Source organism: Euleptes europaea, chromosome 9 (genome assembly GCF_029931775.1).
Source record: "Euleptes europaea isolate rEulEur1 chromosome 9, rEulEur1.hap1, whole genome shotgun sequence".
Taxonomy (NCBI): Eukaryota; Metazoa; Chordata; class Lepidosauria; order Squamata; family Sphaerodactylidae; genus Euleptes; species Euleptes europaea.
In genome coordinates, this window is record NC_079320.1 from 18,052,656 (window position 1) to 18,075,824 (window position 23,169).

At 43.3% G+C, this 23,169-nt stretch overlaps 1 protein-coding gene and 1 non-coding gene across 4 annotated transcripts in view; one reads left to right on the forward strand and one right to left on the reverse strand.

Moving 5' to 3' along the window:
- GRID2 (glutamate ionotropic receptor delta type subunit 2) overlaps positions 1-23,169 on the forward strand; it is a 984,243-nt gene that overhangs the window by 169,258 nt on the left and 791,816 nt on the right. The gene's annotated exons all lie outside the window — the stretch shown is intronic.
- Positions 635-706, reverse strand: TRNAT-GGU (transfer RNA threonine (anticodon GGU)). The gene has a single exon. It is a non-coding gene; the product is annotated as a tRNA-Thr (tRNA).

Below are 23,169 nucleotides of genomic sequence, written 5' to 3' on the forward strand. Positions count from 1 at the left end.
CCAAAGATGGTAATATGCAAATGGATCAAACATAATTGCTAAGTAGTTCTTGTTAAGTTGACTCAGATTTATGATTGGGTCTCGGGGAAAACCATTTGTCTGTGCTCATCTGGATTAAAATAACCCATCGACTGTCATCTGAGGTCACCACCCTGGTTATAATGTAAGGCTTTGAGATGCGGAGACATCTGGATAACCCAAGCGTAGGTTAACCAGGTCTGACTGTATTTTAATTTTTTATGTGGTTAAAATAGCAGCAGAGAATTACATAAGCTGGCTAAAATTGCTCTCCCTTGAGTAGTAAGCTCATTTTCACTGTGACAAAGCAGGGCTTGATTTGATTATTGTAAATAATGTACTTTGTTGGTTTAATGGAAGTGGTGAGACTGAAAGTATTTAGCTCAACATTTAGCTAAATTAATGCCTAAGTTATTTTTTAATGCCTGGCACAGAAAGTTGCTGCCTCTTCTTTTTAACGACCTGTATCCCAGTACCTCTGTTCAAACCATCATGGCATGACACAGATGGTTGATTTCCTGTGGCTTGGCTGTTGCATTTCCCCTCCATCTCCAGCAGCTCTCCAGGGTCTCAGGCAGAGGTCTTTCACATCACCTACTTGCCTAGTTCTTTTAACTGGAGATGCCAGGGATTGAACCTGGGACCTTCTGCATACCAAGCAGATGCTCTACCACTGAGCCACAGCCCCTCCCCTGAACAAATAGCGTAGAAATCGCCCCCGCGCTTCAGGTTGGAGGAACAAAGTGCAATAAAAGCATCAAGGAGGGTTGCTGGTGATACAAACTGTCTGTGGAGTTGAGCCTCTGTCCTGAGTTGGCCCTTTGGTTTTCAGTGTAATTGCAAACTAATCTTTCCAGACCATTTTGTGCCATCCAAGAGCTGCTTAATTTCGGCTGTGACACTAGCTAGTCTAGCCCAGGAGTATAACTGTCTTGTTCATAGCATGTCATCGCCAGTAATAGACAGAATGTGACAGGTTTGTACAAAGAACATCAAGAAAACGGATGTCTAACAACCTGGTGTACCTTTCCCTGTGTTGCTGAGGACAGCAGAGGAAGAAACATGTTGAAGTTTTTTTTTTTTTTTTTTTTAACCTACAACCTGTCAGGAGAACTTCAGCAATGTGCTTCCTTTTACGCTTCTTCGTATTTAAACAAAATAAACCCTTTCAGTAGATTTGGACAAACTATTTTCAATTAAAAATAGTAATGTTGTGTTTTATTTATTTAGATATTTATACTTCTTTTTCTTCCCAATGTGAGACTGAAAACGGCTTAATATATTGTTCTTCTGTCCTTCATTTTATCTTTACAATAACCGTGTATGAGGTAGATTGGGTGAAAACTCTGTGACTGATCCAAGGTTACCCAGCGAGCTTCCATGGTAGAATGAGGATTTGAACCTGGTTCTTCCAGATTCTAGTCCAGTACTCTAACCACTATACCACATGTGATGTTCCCCCTGATCATGCCTGCCCTCATTCCACCATGACCTTCCCCACTGCACAGGACACACAAGGCCTGAGATTGGACAGTTGGTTTGTCAACCCCCAGGTAGTAGCTGGAGATCTCCCGCTATTAGAACTGATCTCCAGCCGATAGACATCAGTTCACCTGGAGAAAATGACTCCTTTGGAAGGTGGATTCAATGGCATCATACCCCATTGAAGTCCCATATGAACCATATTAAAAACGCGAACAGCTCATTCCTGAGCGTGGGGTAGGGTTACCAGGTCCCTCTTTGCCACCGGCGGGAGATTTTTGGGGTGGAACCTGAGGAGGATGGGGTTTGGGGAGGGGAGGGACTTCAATGCCATAGAGTCCAATTGCCAAAGTGGCCATTTTCTCCAGGTGATCTGATCTCTATCAGCTGGAGATCAGTTGCAATAGCAGGAGATCTCCAGCTAGTACCTGGAGGTTGGCAACCCTAGTTATGGACTTAAGCTCCTGTTACCCAAGGGCAGATATACTGCTGTCCCATCACTAAATTAAAGTTTGGTAATGGAGAATTATAGGCCCGCATGTTTCTGTCCCTTTCCAGTGGAACAAAATATGCCTTTTCAGTTTTAGCATAACTGTGAAATTTTCATAAACCGAAGTTAGCACTGAAAATTGCTGTGTGAAATTCTGGTCAGAAACAAGATTGCCCACTGTGGTTTGGGGTGGCTATGTTGTCAAATATCAGTGTAGTCATAATGACAACTGTGGCTAGCTCTAAAACCATAAGGGAAACAATACTCTTTGTGAGGGGGAAGCGAAAAGGGATGTGTGTGTGAACCTGCAGGTCATTCCCAATCGCCAAGAGATGGTTTGGCACCTAAGTAGTATTGTGACTGTAGTTAAATGAGAACTCTGTTGTGTGTTGCCTAATTAGAGCTTAGTTAGCATAATTTTGAACCAAGGGAGGTGAACTGGAGAATTACCCTTTATCTAAGAAAGGAACCATGCTAACGATTGGATGCATGCAGTATGGGGCATTCAGTATTTACACAAGTTTCATCCCAAAGAGTCCTTAGACTCCTCTTTCTTTGGGGCAGAAGGGTTTGAAAATTCCTCCCTTTTTAAAGTTAGTCTGTTCAGGTGAATGGAGCAATTTGGGTTTCCCCTTTCACCTCTTAGGCCATGCCAGACTTTTTAAGATATGTGAAAATCTTAAGTGTGAATGGGACAGCTCATCAATCTTACTTAAAAGAGCTTTGTGTGGCTGAAGATTTTGTGTAGATGAGCATCTCTTCTGTGTAGGACTGCTAGCCCTGTGTTCATAAATGCCTGAAGATTTTTGGGCTGGTGTCCAGGGAGGGTTTGGGGGGAGTGTGACATCACTTCTGGGAGATGCTGTGGAAATTTTCCTAATCTCTGTCATCTTTACCATAGAGATGGGGGAAATTGCTAGAGCAGCACCATCGATATCATTCCCTTTCTCCTGCAGTTTAAATTATTAAGGGTGGTGGACTGAGAGTGCATGGGAGACTATCCCTTGTCACCGGGAAAGTGAGGAGAAGGAGAAGAGTTTGTTTTTTATATGCCGACTTTCTCTACCACTTAAGGAAGAATCAAACCAGCTTACTTCCTCTCCACACCACAGACACCCTGAGAGGTAGGTAGGGCTGAGAGAGTGTGACTAGCCCAAGGTCACCCAGCTGGCTTCATGTGTGGGAGTGGGGAAACAAATCCAGTTCACCAGATTAGCCTCCGCCACTCATGTGGAGGAGTGGGGAATCAAACCTGGTTCTCCAGATCAGAGTCTACCCCTCCAAACCACCGCTCTTAACTATTACACCATGCTGGCTCTCTATTTTTTTGCCCACAGTATGGGCAAAAACGCATGGTCACTTTAGCCTCCTTTATTCCCTGTTTCAGCCAGGATTCAGCCAGGATCGAACGCATGCATTTCGCCGAACGTGCATTCGATCCTGGCTGAATCCTGGCTGAAACAGGGAATAAAGGAGGCTAAAGCGACCATGCGTTTTTGCCCTATGTGAAATGGAGAGGAAAGTAGTACAGCACAGTTTGACCAGTTTTGGCAAAGGGACTTTAATCAGAATGTGAAGTCTGTTTCTGCTCCAATGTACGTGATGACTTGACAAAAGGGGGAGGGAGGGGAGTCCTTACATTTGTAGCTGTTCTGATTTTCTTGACTAAATGAATTTTAAAACAAATCAGGCAAGCCAGTGGGAAGGGGGTGATTTTGTTCTGAAGTGAAATGGAGGGGGGACCATCCCAGCACAAGCATGCTAGTGGAATGTTTTCAGTGTAGAAATGAGAATCCAGCTGGGATTGTATGGAAGAATCTGTGAGCAGATCCTTTCAAGGTGATATTTGGTGACAGTTCTTTTAGCAGCGAGGCTTAAGCAGGGCTTGTTAACGGGATTAGAAATGGTCTGTCGTTGCCGGAGCACACCAGGTTATGCCAGCCCGCCAGAGACAAAGCAGAAAGAAAATTGGCAAGGAAATTACACGGAAGCGAGATTGCGAGACGTCTTTTCCCATCTGTGTTTTGAAAGCGTATCATGGCATTTTGGCACCCAAAATGGAGCGTGTTTCAACTGTGTGTATCAGAGAAACGGAAGTCCTAGGGGCAAGTCTTAATTCTGTTAAGATGTGAGCATCACAGATGAAGAGAACCGTTCACCGTATACTGAAGCCTAGGTGGATTGGCTAACTGCAGGAGAGCTGTCTCGCTTAGTTTCCCCCCAAAAATTTTTGCCATTGTCAAACCAAGGCATTATACGCTAATGCCCAAATACCTGACAGCATTAATATACAATCCACTGTTTGGATATTCCATTTCTTAATTGCATGTTGTCCTGCATTTAAAAGCACCTGGATTACTTATTGAAAGCTGCTTTTGTTAAATATGAATTTGGCCAAACAGAAGTAAGGCAGTTTTTTGTAGAGGCCTCTAACGGTTTATAGTGACAGTTAACCCTTTCAATAAAGGGCTGGTATAGCACAATAACTAAGGTGTCATCCTCATGGGCTATTTGCCCTAAGTTTAATACATGTGGGAAGTGTTTTTTTCCCATATTTCCCCACAGCGTTGTGTGCATTTGTGCTTCTCCAGGGGTTTCCCTGGCTTGTCTCCAGTATCTCTCAAACCTGCTTTGCTCTGGAGTTTTGGGAAGAATCTTTTCTTTTTAAAAGTCTCTAGCCCTTTCTATTGCAGAGAGATGCCTTTTCCCTTGTACCTCCACAAAGGAAGCAGCTAGATACCCCTTGAGGCAGCCTACATGACTGAAAAGAAATTACTATTGGACAGAGGTAGGATAGCACCAGGGAAAGAATAAGATGGGGAGAAGGGGAATATATGAAGCTGCCTTATGTAGAGTCTGATCCTCGGTCCTAGGGGAGGTGCTGTGGCTCAGTGGTAGAGCATCTGCTTGGCATGCAGAAGGTCCCAGGTTCAATCCCTGGCATCTCCAGTTAAAGGGACTAGGCTAGAAGATGATGTGAAAGATCTCTGCTTGAGACTCTGGAGACCCGCTGCTGGTCTGAGTAGACTTTGATGGGCCAAGGGTCTGATTCGGTATAAGGCAGCTGCATGTGTTCATGTGAGTTCACTGTTGTTTATTCTGACTAGCAGGTAAACTTCATAAATGTGTGGGGATTTCATCCGGACTGTAAGAAAGGGATTGTCCCCCACGCCCAGAAGACGTTGGGTTTTATACCCCACTTTTCCTGTGCCTTAAGGAGTCTCAAAGTGGCTTACAATCGCCTTCCCTTCCCATCTCTACACAGACACTCTGTGAGGTAGGTGGGGCTGAGAGAGTTTGGAGAGAACTGTGACTAGCCCAAGGTCACTCAGCAGGCTTCATGTGGAGGAATGGGGAAACAAACCTAGTTGTCCGCCGCTCATGTGGAGGAGTGGGGAATCAAACCCAGTTCTCCAGATCAGAGTCCGCTGCTCTTAACCACTACACCACATTGCCTCCCCCCAGGTGGCCAGTGTATCTCTGTATGGTACTGAAGAGATGATCTCAGCAGGAAAAAAAAACATATTTTTGTTGAACTTTAATTATTGAAGGTTTACTGCTTCCCTTGCTTTTTGAAAACTCTATTTCCGTAACATGTATGCTTTTTTGATTTCCATTCAGACAATTGTCAAATGTTGATGTTATTTATTAGACATCCTTGCTTGTACAGTAAATATTTTAAGAACGAACTGTGGAGACCATATGGAATTTAATTCAGTGTCAGGCTCTCACTGTGGATGGGCAATGATTTGTGAAATTTGGTCCTAAACCTTCTGTCAATGAAAGGGAGTGAGTGAGTCATCCTCTCATATTGAGGAAAAGAGCATTGCTCCGTCTGTCACAAGGTTAAAGCCCATTCAGGCAAACGGAACTCCATTTGTCAGCTTTTCGTGCGCTCTGGATTAAAATATAAATATGAGTTTCGACTTTTTTTTAAATAGTATGGTCCCAAAGAAATTTCATGAATATTTTGATGCTCAACCAATGATAATAGTGTGAAGTAGATCTGGCTATGAAGGGTTGCACTATTAGGAGATGTATCATTTCTATAGCCACGGGGTAAGTCATTACTGCAGGGTCGCCAACGTGGGGCCCTCCAATGCCTTTTCTGGGGCCCGCCAAGTGCTTTTAAAAAGTGGGTGGGGCTAGGTGGGGCTTTTGACTAGCAGTGCTTCTGATTGGCTGTGGAAAGTAAAAAGCATCTTGTTAAACAGAGCTTCTGCCTGCAATGTTGAAGAGTTACTATTAGAGTTATATATCACTTAATTCGCTGACATTTTGTGATTGGCTCCACCTCCTATGGCAGCCATTTTGTGATTGTGCCCATCACCCTGTATCAAAATTTCAAAGGTGCCCACAGGCTCAAAAAAGGTTGGGTGCCCTTTGAAGGGCACCATTCAGAGCCATCGCCCATGAGGACCTCACTTTGAACAAACCTAGCATGCGATTTAAACCTGTCAGTGGCATTATTTCCTCGTACAAACACATTTTCACTTGGAGCCCCAACTTACGGTGGCAGCAGTAAATTCCCATCCTTGCCACTGCCTTTTCTTCCTGTGACATCCTTCCTTCCCCATTCTGCCTTTTATACTTAAATAGAACTGGGGTAGCAAAGAGCAGTCTATGTACTCCCTTGCCCTGGCAAACATGGCCATGCAAGAATTACAAGCAACACTGAGTTATCTTAATAACATCAATTCTTTATTAACATACTAGTATGAATTGAATGTTAAATAGAAAGTTTTTTTAAGAAGAAGAAGAAGAGTTGGTTTTTATATACCGACTTTCTCTACCACTTAAGGCAAAATCAAACCGGCTTACATTCACCTTCCCCTCCCCACAACAGACACCCTGTGAGGTAGGTGGGGCTGAGAGAGCTCGAAGAGAACTATGACTAGCCCAAGGTCACCCAGCTGTCTTCATGTGCAGGGGTGGGGAAACCCAACCCAGTTCACCAGATTAGCCTCCGCCGCTCATTTGGGGGAGTGGGGAATCAAACCCAGTTCTCCAGATCAGAGTCTACCGCTCCAAACAACCGCTCTTAACCACTACACCACGTTGGACATCAATGTGCCTGCCTTTGACACTTTCCTTAAATGCGGCAGCCGGTGACATAGGCAGCCATCAAGAACCACTTGGCATGCCTGGGCAAACTACCTTTTTTGGTCAGTCTTACCGCTATCCCTGATGGTCAGCAACCATCAAGCTGCTTGGCTGAGCTGGTGTTGAGCACAAGAAACCCCTAGGCAAGATAAGGGCACTGGATTTTTCTGGATAGGAGGTTGAGTGTATGACAGCTGCAAGCGCACCTGTCCCACGACAGTCATTCACAGATCTCATCCTACATGTGAAGAAAGCCACTGTATGCTAGGAGAGCATAATGTTTGAACAGGACTAGTGGCAGCTGACGATCAAAACCACGAAGACTTTTTTCTTACTAGAATGGCTTCAGTTATGGATTTACTATGCTCCAATCTTATACTTTTTGTATTAAAGACTGGTGGCGGGTTCGGATTTGTATGTGTTGTGGAAACCATAGTGCATCCAGAAATCGGCAGAGCACCGTGGGCCAATTGCCCGTCTGGATCTGCAAGAGCTATTTACCTCTGTAGAGACTTGAACAGAGCTAGGTTTCTAGGTGGCAAGCGTAACACGTAGGCACACGTGTAGGACAGTGGTGCCCATCTATTTGACAGCTGAGTTTTGTGTAGCACTTTGTACTTTGCTTAATACTTTCTTCCCTTCTTTTGTTATCCTAGTCGCTGTAAACCTGGTAGTTTGAAAAAGGCACAAGAGAAAATCAGAAATACTTCAGTATGGAGTTCAGCAATGTGATTTTCACCATTCCATCCTTACAAGGCTATAATTTGAGTATATTACTTTACCCAACAATTACTATGTAAACATTTATTTAGCCTTAGTGCCTGACACTCCCATGAATTTTTGTGTTTTTCAGTGTTTGCATTGAAATTTGAACCTGAGGTAGCGTTTGTTGAATCAGTCAAATTTAAGCAGAACACTAAAAAAAAAAATCCTAATTGACTCATGCTGTGTTTTGCTCTGCTGCTGCTATGTTGGGATTTGGCAATGAATGCCGCACCTTTTATGAATCTCTACATTAAGTGAGGATGCACGGAAGATTGAGCTGTCCAGACTTTGTAAACAAAAGCGTGTGAGTCTCTGCTGCCCAACGGATTGATGTTCGGACACTAGTTGCCATTTAAAACAAAAAGGTGAAAAAAGGAAGAAAAGTGTGTGTGTGTGTGTGTGTGTGTGTGTGTGTGTGTGTATATATATATATATATATATATATATATATATATATATATATATATATATATATATATAATTTTTCAATAATAACTTACATATCATTTGACCATACATCCTCTGTATCAATAAAAAAATAATAAAGAGTTTAAAAAGTTATTAGGTATATGTCTTCAATATCTGTATACGATTAGGAATAATTGACTTCCCCTCCGTCTTCCTCCCTCTCTAAAATATCTAAAATCTCCTTTGCATTCTTACATTCTAATTCATTATAAGTCATCATATCCATATTATACTTTCCCCTTATCTGGTGTCTTTCAATAAACAATAGTCATATAATGTTAATAATAAGAAGGAAAGAGAAATAAAAACATTTAAAAAACAATGAGATACAAATCTCATTTAACATAATTCCCTCCAGTTGTTCATCTCAAAATAATTTGTATAGATCTTTAAAAAAATTAAAAGAAAAACCTTATATATCCCAAATTAAAAATCATATTGATAATATTTCCCCCCCTTTCCTGTATTAAAAGTCAAATTGGTGTTCTTCCAACTTTCTCAGCCCCTCTTCTTATACTTTTTCTTCTGTCGGGAATTTCTATCGCAATTCGCTTGCTTTCTTGAAGTGGTCTCCTGTCTGGAACCGTCAAAACCCTGAGCTCTGTGGGCTGTTGAATCTTCTTCTTGTATTCCAACAGTTTGAGTTGACAGCTCACTATTTCTTGTCAAAAAAAATTCAACATCTTCCAGTGAGTTGATAGCATGTTTAATTTGTTTGTAAGTAAAGGTAAGGCCTTGTGGTAACAACCAGCTGTACTTTATTCCTTTATTTCTTAGCAATTCAACAAAGTCTTTATATATGGCTCTCTTTTCAATCAGGTGACGTGGAATGTCTTTCAGAATTATCAGTGGTGTGTTATCGACACTCAGTTGATTCTCCAGTTGGAATTTCATGATAATATTTTTTATACTGATGTCAAAGAAGGAGATCAAGATCTCTCTGGCTTTTGTTTTCTGTACCCGTGTTGATAAAGAAATTCTATATATCTTGTTTATTGCATCATTCAATTCTTGTACATTTAAATGAAATATTTCAGCCAGTGATCTGATGATATCGTCTCTGGTACCCCCAAGTCTTTCCGGTAAATTGCGTATGCCTAAATTACATTCTCTTTGTTGTAAATCCAGAATGGCTGATTGATCTTTCATTTGTTGTTCCTGGAGTTGTATTGCTTCAATTTGTTGTGCTTGGGATTTCATGTCTTTTTAAAGTCCTTTCAAATCTTCCATATTATTTTTAATTGAAAGTTCCATCTTGTTCATGCCATCTTTCATTTGTATAACTTGGTCTTTTATTTCCTTGATCTCATTTATAATGTCAGCAAACTTCTGGGTAATAATTAAAGTCATTTGTGTAACTGATTGTTCTTGTTGCTTGGAGACCTGTTCAAACTTCTTCTTTACTAATTCATTTATTAATTCATTTTGCTTAGCCAACATTTCCTGTATCTTCTGATAATTTATTTCCATGATTCTCTGTGGCTTTTTCTCCTTTTTCCCGACTAAAAATAAATGTAAGCAGGCAGTCCAGTGTTAGAAAGCTACTGAGTTATGAAGAGAGTCTATTGGCTTTGGTGTTGTTGCTAGGCAGAACAGGAAGATACGAGGTTGTGAGCCTTCCGTGACTCTCACTCTAATTAAAGAAGGTAGGATCTATTTTGTTGCTGCACTGAGGCACATCCGGCTCGACCCTCCTCTTTGATTTCCAAGTCCTAGAAAGGTCACTTCCTGAATACGTGCCTGGAGGACTCTTCCAAGATAGCCAAACGGGGAAATCGAAAGCTAAGGAATACTCCTCCTCCCCTTCACACCGCAGCTGCCGATTGGAATCTACTGATGCCATCAAGTCTTTCAGGTTGTTTTTATTTGCCTACTAATTCAATTTTTGCTAATTGAACAGTCTTTTTAGTCAGAAGATCATTTAAAGTCCTGGGTAATGGGGTGCAGAGTCTTAATCATGTTTTAAAAAGTTCCAGTCATCCTAAATCAGATTTAATAAGCAAAGGGAGTTCATGTAACTTACATGGAGATTGGAAGACGGGGTTCTCTGTTATTTACTTGTTTGATATTTGGTGTAAGGTAGAGGAGATCACAGCTTCTATCCTTGAGGCGTTCGCAGTAATGGACGTCCTCCTCAGCCAGCGGGACTTCAACCAACCCTCCTCCTCCGCGAGAGCTCTCGCGTTAGGGGGTTGGGAGTCAAACCGCTCTTCTACGGCAGCAGGGGGTTGCCTGCATTCCGATCCACTATGTAGGATCGGAGACGGGGCTTTTTGATGGAGCCCCGATTCAAAACGCCTCTTGGTTCCTCTGAGCGGACTCGGGGGACATGGCGCTGGGTCAGCGTCTCTACTGGAAGTCCTAAAGGATTGAGTATTTAAGAGAGTAGGGTTTGGAGTACACAAAAGCAAAATGGAAAACTCTCACTCTTGTCTTTGAACTGTACTGTGCATGTTTGAAAAAACACATACTACAGCTAAAAGTTTAAAATTAGTGGTTTGTTCTGTTGTTCCACATGCGCACTGCGTACTGCTCTTTGTATATATGTCTCTTTCTACAGATAACCCAACTTTTCTGAGCCAGATTGACTTATCACCTTTTTTGTTGTTTTGTTTCAAACCTGTAGTTCAACAAGTGATTGATTTCTCTTTTATCCTGCATCGTGGTTATTACCCAGGGATGTATAGATGCCTGTCTTCTCTCATGAAGCCAGGGGATTAAAGAGTAATGTGATACAATTTGTGTGATTGATTGCGAAAGGATATGGCAGAATTCCCTATTTTGTGCTGCTCTGTAATGTTGTCATCCGTTGCTTTGATGGTCATTCCCTGTGGGTTATGATTTCAGTCTCCCTTCGAGACAGCGGAGACCCAAGTTCTGGTATCATTTATAAGCATTTGATTCTAATCATTGTGGCTGAGGTGGAAGAGAATTCTTGAGGTGGCTTCTTTTCCTTTTCCCTTCCCTTTTATTTTATTTTTTTGCATAGCCCTGGGTAGGTATGGCGTAACACCTGCTTGGGAGATAAACCTCTGGCTATCCCTGAAGGCAAACTTAAAAGTAATCAACTCAGATTAAAAAAACAAAACAAAAGTTCAGGCCTCTCTCTCTCTCTTTCTCTGTCTCTCTCTCTTTGCATTATTTGCAAAGAAAGAAAACAAAGCATTTAGGCACATAATTTTTAAACCTTAATTTTTGGTACATGAATTATGAAGATATTCCATTTCTTGCTGAAAAGGAGTGTTCACTCACCTTAGAGGTTTAATCAGATCTCAACTGAGGAAAAAAGAGATTTGCAATGTGGCTGTCTACTCTGAGCAGAGATGAGCATGAAACCCAGTGCCAAAGTGCTCCTAATGACATCTCTATGGAATCCTTCTCCAACTTTCTTCTCCTTTTGGAGTGGGCCCTCTTACCTCCAGATACACACCTGTGAGGTGAAGCACGTCCCTTTTTCTAGCTCTTCTTTCTCCCTTTTTCTACTCCTGGAGTGGTACATTGCCTTTATTTGTAGCAGGACCTCCTGGCTCTTTTTCATCTGAGCTGTAGCTAGAAAGACTGCCAACATCTCAGCCTCTGCACTGTTGGTTTTCTTGGCAGCTCGTTGCATAAAAGAACTTGGGGGAGAATCTTCCTTTGCATCTCCCCTTGGGTGTACCTATGGAATTAAGATACTGGTTCAGCTTTTTGAGGGTTATGAGCGGTGGACTCTAATCTGGAGAACCAGGTTTGATTCCCCACTCCTCCACATGAGTGGCGGGATGTTAATCTGGTGAACCGGGTTGGTTTCCCCACTCCTACACATGAAGCCAGCTGGGCGACCTTGGGCTAACCACAGCTCTCTTAGATCTCTTTCAGCCCTACCTACCTTACAGGGTGCCTGTTGTGAGGAGGAGAAGGGAAAGTAATTGTAAGCTGGTTTGATACTTCCTTAAGTGGTAGAGAAAGTTGGGATATAAAAAACTCTTCTTTTTCTTCTTCTTCATCATCATCTTCGTCATCTTTTTCTTCTTCTTCTTATGTCATAAGATGATGACTTAATATCAGTAGTCTGTATGAGTGCCAGACTTAATATGAAATGGGGTTTAGTCACCAGGACTAGTTTTGAATGTCGGGCTAGTTCAACAGTGAGGAAAGACCAAGTGGAGGTGTGGCACTAAGCTTGTGCAGGATAAGTTATCTCAGCCCTCTCCAGTTATTTCTGTACATGGTTTCCAGTTCCATCCAGGTTCAGCTGGATATGCTTTTCTCAAGGTCTATCTATAGTGTCAGTTCATTGGGACTTAGTACTCCTGTCCTGCAGGTGTTTCCACTGTTTCTGAAGCAGAGCTGAGAAAAGAAGTACCTAGTGAGATAATCTGCTGAGTAAATTATGAGAAGACTCACTGGAAAAGACCATAATGCTAAGAAAAGTTGAGGGCAGCAGGGAAAGAGGAAGACCCAACAAGAGAGCGATCAACTCTATAAAGGAAGCCACAGCCCTCAATTTGCAAGATCTGAGCAAGGCTGTTAAGGATAGGACACTTTGGAGGACATTGATTCATAGGGTCGCCATGAATCGGAAGTGACTTGATGGCAATGAACACACACATAAGTCATCTGTGTTCCTACTTTCTTTCTGTGCATGGACTTCTTAGCCAAAGAATTGGTGGAAATCATCACTTTCAGTTCTGCAAACAGTAATGATGCTCTGTCTGAGGGTTTTGCCATCAGAGTTTAGTGTGATGAAGCTGGAAAGGATTCCAAGAAGCGGAACCAACTAAGCTGTTGTACCATTGGACAGCTAGTCAAATCGAGTCCAGTATTGTTACTGCCTTGACTGGCAGCAGCTTTCTGTGGACATAAGCTATTCCAGCCCTGCTTCTTGAGCCTCTTTTTAACTGGAAGGGTTGGAGACTGAATAACCTGCCCTTCCTCTGCCGCTGAGCTGCGGTTCTCTCCAGCTGTGCAGGAATGACTCAAGAGGCAAATCTGTCATGGGTAAGATGAAGCAACTTGGGAGCCAGTTTAGCCTTTTTTTTTTTTTTGGGTCTTCTGCAGTTTTCACTATGTGCTGCCTACTCTTTCTACTTAAGCAAATTAGAGCACAGTGTCATCTCAGAATTATTGATACTATTAAATGTTCAGATTGCACGGTATTGTGCCACAGTTTGCCTGGAACTGATTTGGAGTGAGAGAAAAATAGCAATTCCCGTAATAGCTGCTAAAAGGAAAGAATTATTTAAACTTATTAAGCATAATGTAATATAATGCATTTTGTGAACTGTTGATTCATTCAGCTGCTCCTTTCGGGTTCATTTGGGCATCCTATTTTTGTTCATTTGGAAAAGGAAAGCGTAGCATACAATGTTTAAGCCGCAGCTTATAGATTTTTTCTAAAAATAACTTTTCGAAATGAAAGTTTTGAAAAAGAGTGGTTGTGTTTTTTTTTAAGCTGCTTGGCGCGTCCTGAGTTCCTTTTAGCTCTGAGAGATGTCTATGACTTCTACAGCTCACAAAATACAGAAGGCTTTGCGTGTGGAATTGGGAAATTAAAATTATCAAAACCTTACAGCTGCACACTCTGTTATGGATATTTAGTGGAGTTCTGGGTGGTTAATCCATGGGGTCTGTATTAACAGAGGGCTTTCAGCTACTTCAAAAACAAGCCCATTTTGCATTAATTGCTGTTCTTTCTGTCAGTCTGCAAGGAGAAGAACATGAATTCTCCCCCCCCTTTTTTTTCCAAAGTACTACACGTAAATAAAGGGATGGAAACCAAACCATGCACTTTTCAGGAGAAACACTACTTAATGTGCAGTAGACCCACTGGGCTTGGAAAGAGTAGCATCTCTTTCCTTTAAGTACAGGATGCCTGCAAGGACAGCATGTCTCCCAGCTTAGGAACTGGATTCAGTTTTGATGGAAAGAGATTGCCAATGGCCGAGGATTAAAAATTGGACAGAGGAAGGGACAGAAAAAACATTGTTGACAGTTGTCTGCCCGTTACAATGCAACACAATGGGATGCATGTTAAGCATGACTGGGCCTATTCATTCGCCCATTGGCAGTTGGCATGTTTACCCTGCCGCTGCGTCAGAGCGACAGGAAACGGCTCTTATATTTGCACAATATGCAGAGAAATTTTCCTCAACCCCCCAAGTCCCCCTTGGCTCATCATCTGAATGTCCCAGCAGGGGAAGAGAAGGCTCCGATTTAACAGAACTGCCAGCCCTTTCAGAAGAAGACTGGACTGTGTTGTGTGTGATGCCGGCCAGCCACAAACAAACAGGATACCTGTATGCGTGCAGCGGTTGTGCGACACTGATCGCAGCTGTCCTCTGGCTGTAATCATGCAGTGGCCCCGACGCTGTGGACGACTGTTGTCTATGAGCTCCAGATCAGACTCCCCGCCATGGTCCTGGGAGGACTAGATGGCACATCATCGCCTACTCTTTGCCCCCATTTCCCCCGCCGCCACCACCTTCTGTCACCGAAATGCTGCCCGCGGCAGAGATTTGCTTTGTTAAGTATGACCTCAGACTTCTCGTTTAATCACCTGCCAAGCCCTTTAATTTGGCAACTAATGTGCTTGAAAATGAGACGTAAAATGGAAAGCGAAACCCCAATTACTTCGCACTTGAGTCAGGCACTTGAGTCTCTCCCCCCTCTCTCACTCTTTCTTTCGGGTATTGCAGATGCGAAGCGAGAGCATGTTGACTTCTCGGCTTGTCTGCAGCACGCCTCTGTCTCTGCTGCAAATCTACTGGAAAGAGCATGACATGAAATACTTGTTTTTTTAAAAAAAAAATCTCTTGGTAACATGCCCTGCCGTTCACTGCAATCCCAGCTGCTTCTCCCAGCTGCTCAGTCCCACTCTGATTCCCTCTTTGCTGCAGTTGCCATTGAGAAGTAAATACATTCTATACAAATAGCTGTTTACTGTTATGTTAATGGTCCAATTTAAAAACAGATGAAAGCGCAGGGATTTTGAAAGGGGGCCCCCAGTAGCAGCCTTGCAATCTTTAAGTCCTGTGAGGGAAGGTTGAAGGAGCTGGGCATGTTTAACCTGAAGAGGAGAAGACCGAGAGGGGATATGATAAACCATCTTCAAGTACTTGAAGGGCTTCCATAGAGAGGAGGATGCCGAGATGTTTTCGGTTGCCCCAGAGGGTCGGACCAGAACCAATGAGTTGAAATTAAATCAAAAGAGTTTCCATCTAAATATTAGGAAGAACTTCTAACAGTTAGAGCGGTTCCTCAGTGGAACAGGCTTCCTCGGGAGGTGGTAAGCTCTCCTTCCCTGGAGGTTTTTAAGCAGAGGCTAGATGGCCATCTGTCAGCAATGCTGATTCTATGAATTTAGGCAGTTCATGAAAGGGAGGGCATCTTGGCCATCTTCTGGGCACTGGGTGTGTGGGAGGGAAGGTAGTTGTGAATTTCCTGCATTGTTGGACTAGATGACCCTGGTGGTCCCTTCCAACTTTATGATTCTAGGTTTCTAAGTCACTCCTTTGGAACCAGAGCTGTGACTCACTGGAGGGTTCTTCTCCGGTTTCAGATTAGTTCAGCCACGTGGTCAAAGTTGTTCAGCTATCCATTGAAGGCCTCCCTTGCTCCAACAACACGTGGCATTGCTTTAAAGATAGGATTGAGCATGCCGTTCCATGGTGGTGGAAAGTGGCATCAAGCTGCAGCCGACTTATGGCAATTCAGGGGAGGGGCTGTGGCTCATGTCAGAGCATCTGCCTGGCATGCAGAAGGTCCCAGGTTCAGTCCCCAGCATCTCCAGTTAAAGGGCAGGTGATGTGAAAGACCCCTGCCTGAGACCCTGGAGAGCCACTGCTGGTCTGAGTAGATAATACTGACTTTGATGGACCAAGGGTCTGATTCAATATAAGGCTGCTTCATGTGTTCATGTGTTGACCCCTCATGGGGCTTTCAACACAAGAGACAAACAGGGTATTTGCCATTGCCTGCATCTGTGTAGCAACCTGGACTTCGTTGGTGGTCTCCTATCCAAGTACTAAGCAAGGCCAGCCCTATTTAGCTTCTAAGACCTGACAAGATTGGGCTAGCCTGGGCCATCCAAGATAGAACAGTACTGCACCATGTGTAAAGTGTTGTCAAGTCACAGCTGATTTATGGCAACCCTGTAGGGTTTTCAAGGCAAAAGACCAACAGCAGTGGTTTGCCATTGCCTGCCTCTGCATAGTGACTCTGGTACTCCTTGGTGGTCTGCCATCAAGTACTAACCAGGGCTGACCCTGCTTAGCTTCTGAGACCTGATGGGATTGGGCTAGCCTAGGCCATCCAAAACAGAGCAGTAAACTGTACCATAGGGAATATTAAATCAAGCAAGAGCATGTCAATGTGTTCCTTAGTTCCTAAAGCTGATTCTTGGAGATTTGGGGGGTGGAACCCAGGGAGAGTGGGGTTCGGAGAGGGGAGGGACCCCAGCAGGGTATAATGCCATAGAGTCCACCCTCCAGGGCAGCAAATTTCTCCAGGGGAACTGACTCTGTCATCTGGAGGTCAGTTGTAATCTCAGGAGATCTCCAACCCCCACTTGAAGACTAGCAACCCTAGTGCATGCTGGATCATTTTTACAGGGAAATCTCACCACAAGGTCAGATATCCCCATAATCCTGTGGCTGCTTTTTCATAGAAATGATTCCCATTGTGGTGTAGCAGAAATTCCTTTTTACTGAAAATTTGCATACAGCATTCTTACATTTCTAATTTATAGCTTTGGGGGCACATCTGTAAATTCTTTACTTGGTGAAATTCTACTATGATTTTTTAAAAAAACTACATAGGGCACCTGTTATGTGCCGAGATACCGTTCATAAGGCAACTCACTGTATACTTTAGAAACATGTTACTGAACAATTGGCAGTATTCAGGGGTTCCTTGGCAGACAAGATTCTGTAGGGATTTTTACTCTTTAAGCAAAAGTAAAATAAGTAGCATGGTGTTTCTTGTAGGTAGACTCTTGGAAACCACTCATTTTTGCAGGTGCCAGCAAAATTCAACCACAGAATATTTGGAGGGTTCTGTTCAGGGGAAAGAAAAACAATATGTAGAAATGTCAAAGGCAAGTGGCGGATTCCCCCTGCCCCTAGCTGTTGCCCATGAGCCTTGGAAAGATGCCAAAGCTTGGGATAGAAGGAGAAGAAGAGTTGGTTTTTATATGCCAACTTTCTCTACCTTTTGAAAAGGAGAATCAAACTGGCTTACAATCTCCTTTCCATTCCTTTCTCTCCCCACAACAGTGAGGTAGGTGGGGCTGAGAGAGCTCTTAAGAGAGCTGTGACTGGCCCAAGGTCACCCAGCCGGCTTCATGTGGAGGAGTGGGGAAACCAGTCTGGTTCACCAGATTAGCACCCTCCACTCATGTGGAGGAGTGGGGAATCAAACCTGGTTCTCCAGATTAGAGTCCATGGCTCTTAACCACTATACCATGCTGTCTGCACGGAAGGAGAAAAAAGCTGTGTGATGTTGGAGGCTTTATTGAAGAAGGGGCCACTCCCTGCATTTCCTGTTAGTGGAAACTTGGAAGAGGCATTAGTAGAATGGTGGCAGGGGCAATTTTGTCCACTTTTTACTCAGTGCATCCTTTCACGTTGTGTGGCTTTTGCACATCTCTGACAAGATGAAATGTGTAGTATCTGATATCATATCTGTATTGGAGGTGCAAGAAAACCCTGGGAGAAGTTTCTGAAATCTCATTTTGGTAAGCTAATTTGGATGTCAATTTGTTCTCACATAAGGCACCATTCTGATCAATTTGACTGTCCTTTAGTAGCCCTCTTCTACACGCAGAGCCTTTGTAAAGATGAGCCTCATTTTTGCACAACTGTGAGCGAGGGTTGTGAGCACACGTCAACCCTGGTCTACCATTGGAATTTTCTTTCTAGTTTGAGCATGGGGGACAGACCAGGTAATAGAAGGCCTAGCCCTCAAAGTATGACTTCTGCAGCAATAAAAAATATGTGTAACTGTTGTAAAATAGTAATATCACTTCTTCACTAAACGATAAGAGATGTATGAAGAAACCTTGGGTGCCAGCCAGAACTTAAGCTATGAAGCACTTTGCCATTTACCTTCTGCCATACTTGGGGAGAATTTCCCCCCTTCTTTTTTTAAAAAAAATGTCAAAAATAAGAATAGTTCTCAGTCATAATACACCTGTTACCAGTTACATGGAATGCAGTTTCAAGTTTCCGTCTCACTCTTTCTCCAGGATAGTCAGAGTGGCGTATATGGGTCTGTTCCCATTTTATTCTTACAATGGCCCTCTGAGGTTTGCTAGGTGGAGTGGCACTGATTTGCCTGTCCAGTGACCTCCATCACTTAGCAGAGATTTGAACCCAGGTCTCTCTCGTCGAAGTTTTGTATTCAGTTCATGTTACTGCCTTGACTCTCTTCAAAGTAGCTCAAAGTAACTCTGTATATATGGGTGATGGCGCCAGCAGTTCAGGATTGGTTTTATTCATCTTGGCGGCACTGTGCTAGTTAACTGTGTGCATTTTATTTTCTGTCACTTTTGATTAAAACTTGACTTATGAGCACATAGGAAAATACATATGGTAAACAAGGCCTTGCTTTATTTATAGCTCTTTTAAGGTAGTTTTTTTTTTTTTGCCTTCAAATTACACCTGAAATGAAATCCCCAAGCTCTTTTTGCCTGAGGATAACTTTCTGTTTTTCTATATAAACCATTTATTGCATTGTAAGCTGACTAAAGATAGTAATTAATGAAGATGGAAAACATATAAGCCCCAGTTGAGTGTGGAAGCAGGCTGTTCCGTGTGTGTATCGATTGTCAGGTTGTGAACCAAAGGGTGCCCATCTGAATGCAGATGCTGTTCATTGATATTGTATTACTATCATGGGGATGTGTGCATAGAGCTGCACTGGGATGATAGAAGGGATTTGAATAAGTACTCGTAGTTAACTGAGAATCAAACTGTAGACCAGCAGTCCCCAACCTTTTGGAACCTGCACTTTTGAAATTCTAGCACAGAGTGGTGGGCACAGCCACCAAATGGCTGCCACATCTTACCCTCAGTCAATCAGGAAGATCCATGTGCTGTGGTGGCAACTGCTTAGGGTTGCCAACCTCCAGGTACTAGCTGGAGATCTCCTGCTATTACAACTGATCTCCAGCCGATAGAGATCAGATCCCCTGGAGAAAATGGCCGTTTTGGCAATTGGTCTTTATGGCATTGAAGTCTCTCCCCTCCCCAAACCCCGTCCTCCTCTGGCTGTGCCCCAAACACCTCCCACAGATGGCGAAGAGGGACCTGGCTGCTGCCAAAACAATGTTTTTAAAACAGCTGCTACAGCTGCTGCCAAAACAATATTTTTTTAAAATCTGCATTGCCAAGCAAATGGTCAATCAGAACCCTTGCTGGGCAAAACCCCAGATGGCCCCAGCCACTATCTAAAATAGGGTTGCCAACCTCCAGGTAGTAGCTGGAGATTTCCCGTTATTACAACTGATCTCCAGGTGACAGAGATCAGTTCTCCTGGAGAAAATGGCCACCTTGGCAATTGGACTCTATGGCATTGAAGTCCTTCCCTTCCCCAAACTCTGCCCTCTTCAGGCTCCATCCCAAAAATCTCCAGATATTTCCCTACCTCGAGCTGGCAACCCTAATCTAAAAACACTTGACAGATGTCAGGAAAGGTGTTGGAGGGTGTCATTGCTCCGAAGGGGCACCATGTTGGGGACACTTGCTATAGAAAAAGGTATGTCCTGTATCATCAAGAGACATGTTTGGCATGGTAGGGTATAATTTCCTCTGTAGGACAAGAAATATGAGTTCAGATTCTAGGATCATACAGTTTTATAATAAGGTTGCTTGACTTCTTTCAGTAATGTTCTATTAAAACAATAATTACTCTTCTAGTAATATATGCATGTTCCCGAACAAGGAAAAGGGTAACTAGCTCTTCTGCCAAAAGGCTGGGTACCAGAGCCAAGTAGTCACATTCTAGTATATTCATATGGCAGTATTACATCCCTTAATTGTTGTTCAATTGTACAGCAGCTTGTTATTTCCTTCTTGAGGTTTGATACCATATTTGACATTTCAATCTGCGGAATATGTGTGTATGTAAAATTTAAATATACTGAGCAGTATGTACAAATGTAGCATATCTCGAAAGCATTTATTCAAGGCAACCTTGTTTACTAGGCGGTGGAAGTGATGCTTGTGCAGTTGGCACAGTGTCTCAGAGGCAAGCTTAGATGTCGCATGTGATATTAGTAGGGTTGCCAGATCCCTCTTCACCCCCGGCGGGAGGTTTTTGGGGCGGAGCCTGAAGAGGGAAGAGTCTGGGAAGGGGAAGGACTTTAATGCCATAGAGTCCAGTGGCCAAAGAGGCCATTTTCTCCAGGTGATCTCTATCGGCTGGAGATCAGTTGTAATAGCAGGACAACTCCAGCTAGTACCTGGAGGTTTGGGTAAACAAGAACAGCACACAAATATAAATGCAAATTTTATATATAGTGTCAAAAAAGTGCTCATGAAGTGACAAAAAGCAAATAAATATGTACAATATATACAATACGATATGCACAATGTAGACGAAAAAGGTTGTTCCAGCAAACAAGTAATCACAATGTAACAGGTTTCAATCCAACAGGTAAGGTTTTTTTAATTTCCTAATAAAAATATCTTTCTCAACAGAAATCAATAGTAAAGCTGGAAAACAACAGGCAATAACTCCATAGCTATAGAAGATGTTCCAGGACGGCTGGAGATCAGTTGTAATAGCAGGACAACTCCAGCTAGTACCTGGAGGTTGGCAACCCTAGATATTAGTCGGAACATGGGTGTCTGCCTGACTTGCTGTCACACTGAAGAACTGTGCTCTGGTGCTCTCTTGGGCTTCTGAGCACTGCGAGGGTGGTGGAGAGGCTTTTGGATTCTCTCTTGCACCCTTCCTCCCCCTTCGCAGCACTCCGCAGCCCAAGGAAGCAACAAAGCAATTTTAAGGTCACCTGCAAGTTCTTTGGTGTGACAGCAAGTTGAGATGGGCACCCGTGTCCCAACGCGTGTCTCATGTACCTAGCAATCTTGGGTCAGAGGCATTACTGAGAATGAGAGGTGTCTTGTAAGCTGCATTGCTTCTTCTCACCTAGAATTGTCAGGCCATGTGTAGCAACCAGTGGGAGGTTCAGGGGCATGTGGGGGGGGGGGCTGTGGTGTCACGCCACTATGTCACTTCTGGGAGAAACTTAGAAGTGATGTAAGGTAGCTCTAGGAATCACTGGAAACTTTATGGTTTTACCATAGAGTTTCTAGCGATTCCTAGAGCAAAAAACTTCTGAGTTTTCCCTGGAAGTGATGTAGTGGCACATGTAGGGTTTCCAGGTCCCTCTTCACAACCAGTGGGAGGTTTTTGGGGCAGAGCCTGAGAAGGGCGGGGTTTGGGGAGGGGAGGGGCTTCAATACCATACAGTCCAATTGCCAAAGAGGCCATTTTCTCCAGGTGAACTGATCTCTATCGGCTGGACATCAGTTGTAATAGCAGGAGATCTCCAGCGAGTACCTGGAGGTTGGCAGCCCTAGGCACATGGGATGCTGACATTAAAAAAAAAAAATCTCCTGCAAGGATGCTTTGAAAACCTACAGGGTCGCCATAAGTCAGCTGTGACTTGACGGTAAAAAAAAAAAAAAATCCCAAGTGCAATGACTTTAGGTCACATATTTTGTAATCAGAGGCTGGCTGTTTACAGGATCAGCCATCACAAAATATTCCAGTGTCAATCTGGAGGAGAGGGTAGTCGGAGGAAACAGAAGCGGGAGCTAAGACTGAGCTCCAATCCTGCTAGATCCTCCTCTCCCAACCCTTGAACTATAAGACAAAGGAGACTGGTTTAGACATGTCCATTTACACCTCTGCTGCTCTGCGCTTTTTCACTTGTGCTGAAACCTTCATTATCATGTTGGAAAGTCAGAGGTGGTTCAGAAACAGGGGGGGTCAGTCAAAACAAATTTTGAAATCAGATTATTATCAGCTTGATAAGGAAGAAACATTGGCTTTTTGCCAGTTTGGGAACTGCTAGTGGAGAATAGAGTTCACAAAAGATAACCCATGGTTTTAACGTACGGGTCTTTTAAAAGTCTGCCCCAGTAGAAATACTGTTATCAGAAAATAATTCGAATAACAATTTGGCAGTTTTAACCTGTGGGCAGCCTTTAGCTATCTCACTTCCCAAGTATTGCATAACATCCACAGGATGTAAAATGTTTGACTTCACTTGCTTTCTACATTCGTTTGATATTGTTCATATACTTCACAACATGCCAGAACTGAGGACGAGTTCATTCATGCATGCTGACCATGGTTGCAGCAGGGTTGGACGGGCAGTGTCTTGGAAAAACATTTTTAAAAAACAACAACAAGGCCTTGTTGACTTACAGGAAGTTCTTACCGTAGAGTTTCTGGTGCTTCCTAGAGCTACCCTGGTCACTTCTGTGTAGTTCTAAGAATCACCAGGACCTCTGTAGTAAGAACTTCCGGTAAATAGACGAGGCCTTATTTTTCTTTTTAATCCGCCCCCCGCGCTGCTGCTTACGGGGATTTAGGGAGCTCTCCTGCTATTACACCTGATCTCCAACCGACAGAGATCAGTTCACCTGGAGAAAATGGCCGCTTTGGCAATTGGACTCTATGGCATTGAATTCCCTCCCCTTCCCAAACCCTGCCCTCCTAAGGCTCCGTCCCCAAAACGTCCCAAAGAGGGACCTGGCAACCCAAAGGGGTTTGGGCAGTGGGACCTGGGAGCAGGGGATCCCTCACTAAGGGCTTGGCAGCCCTACCTCTAGCCTATTGAATTTTACAAA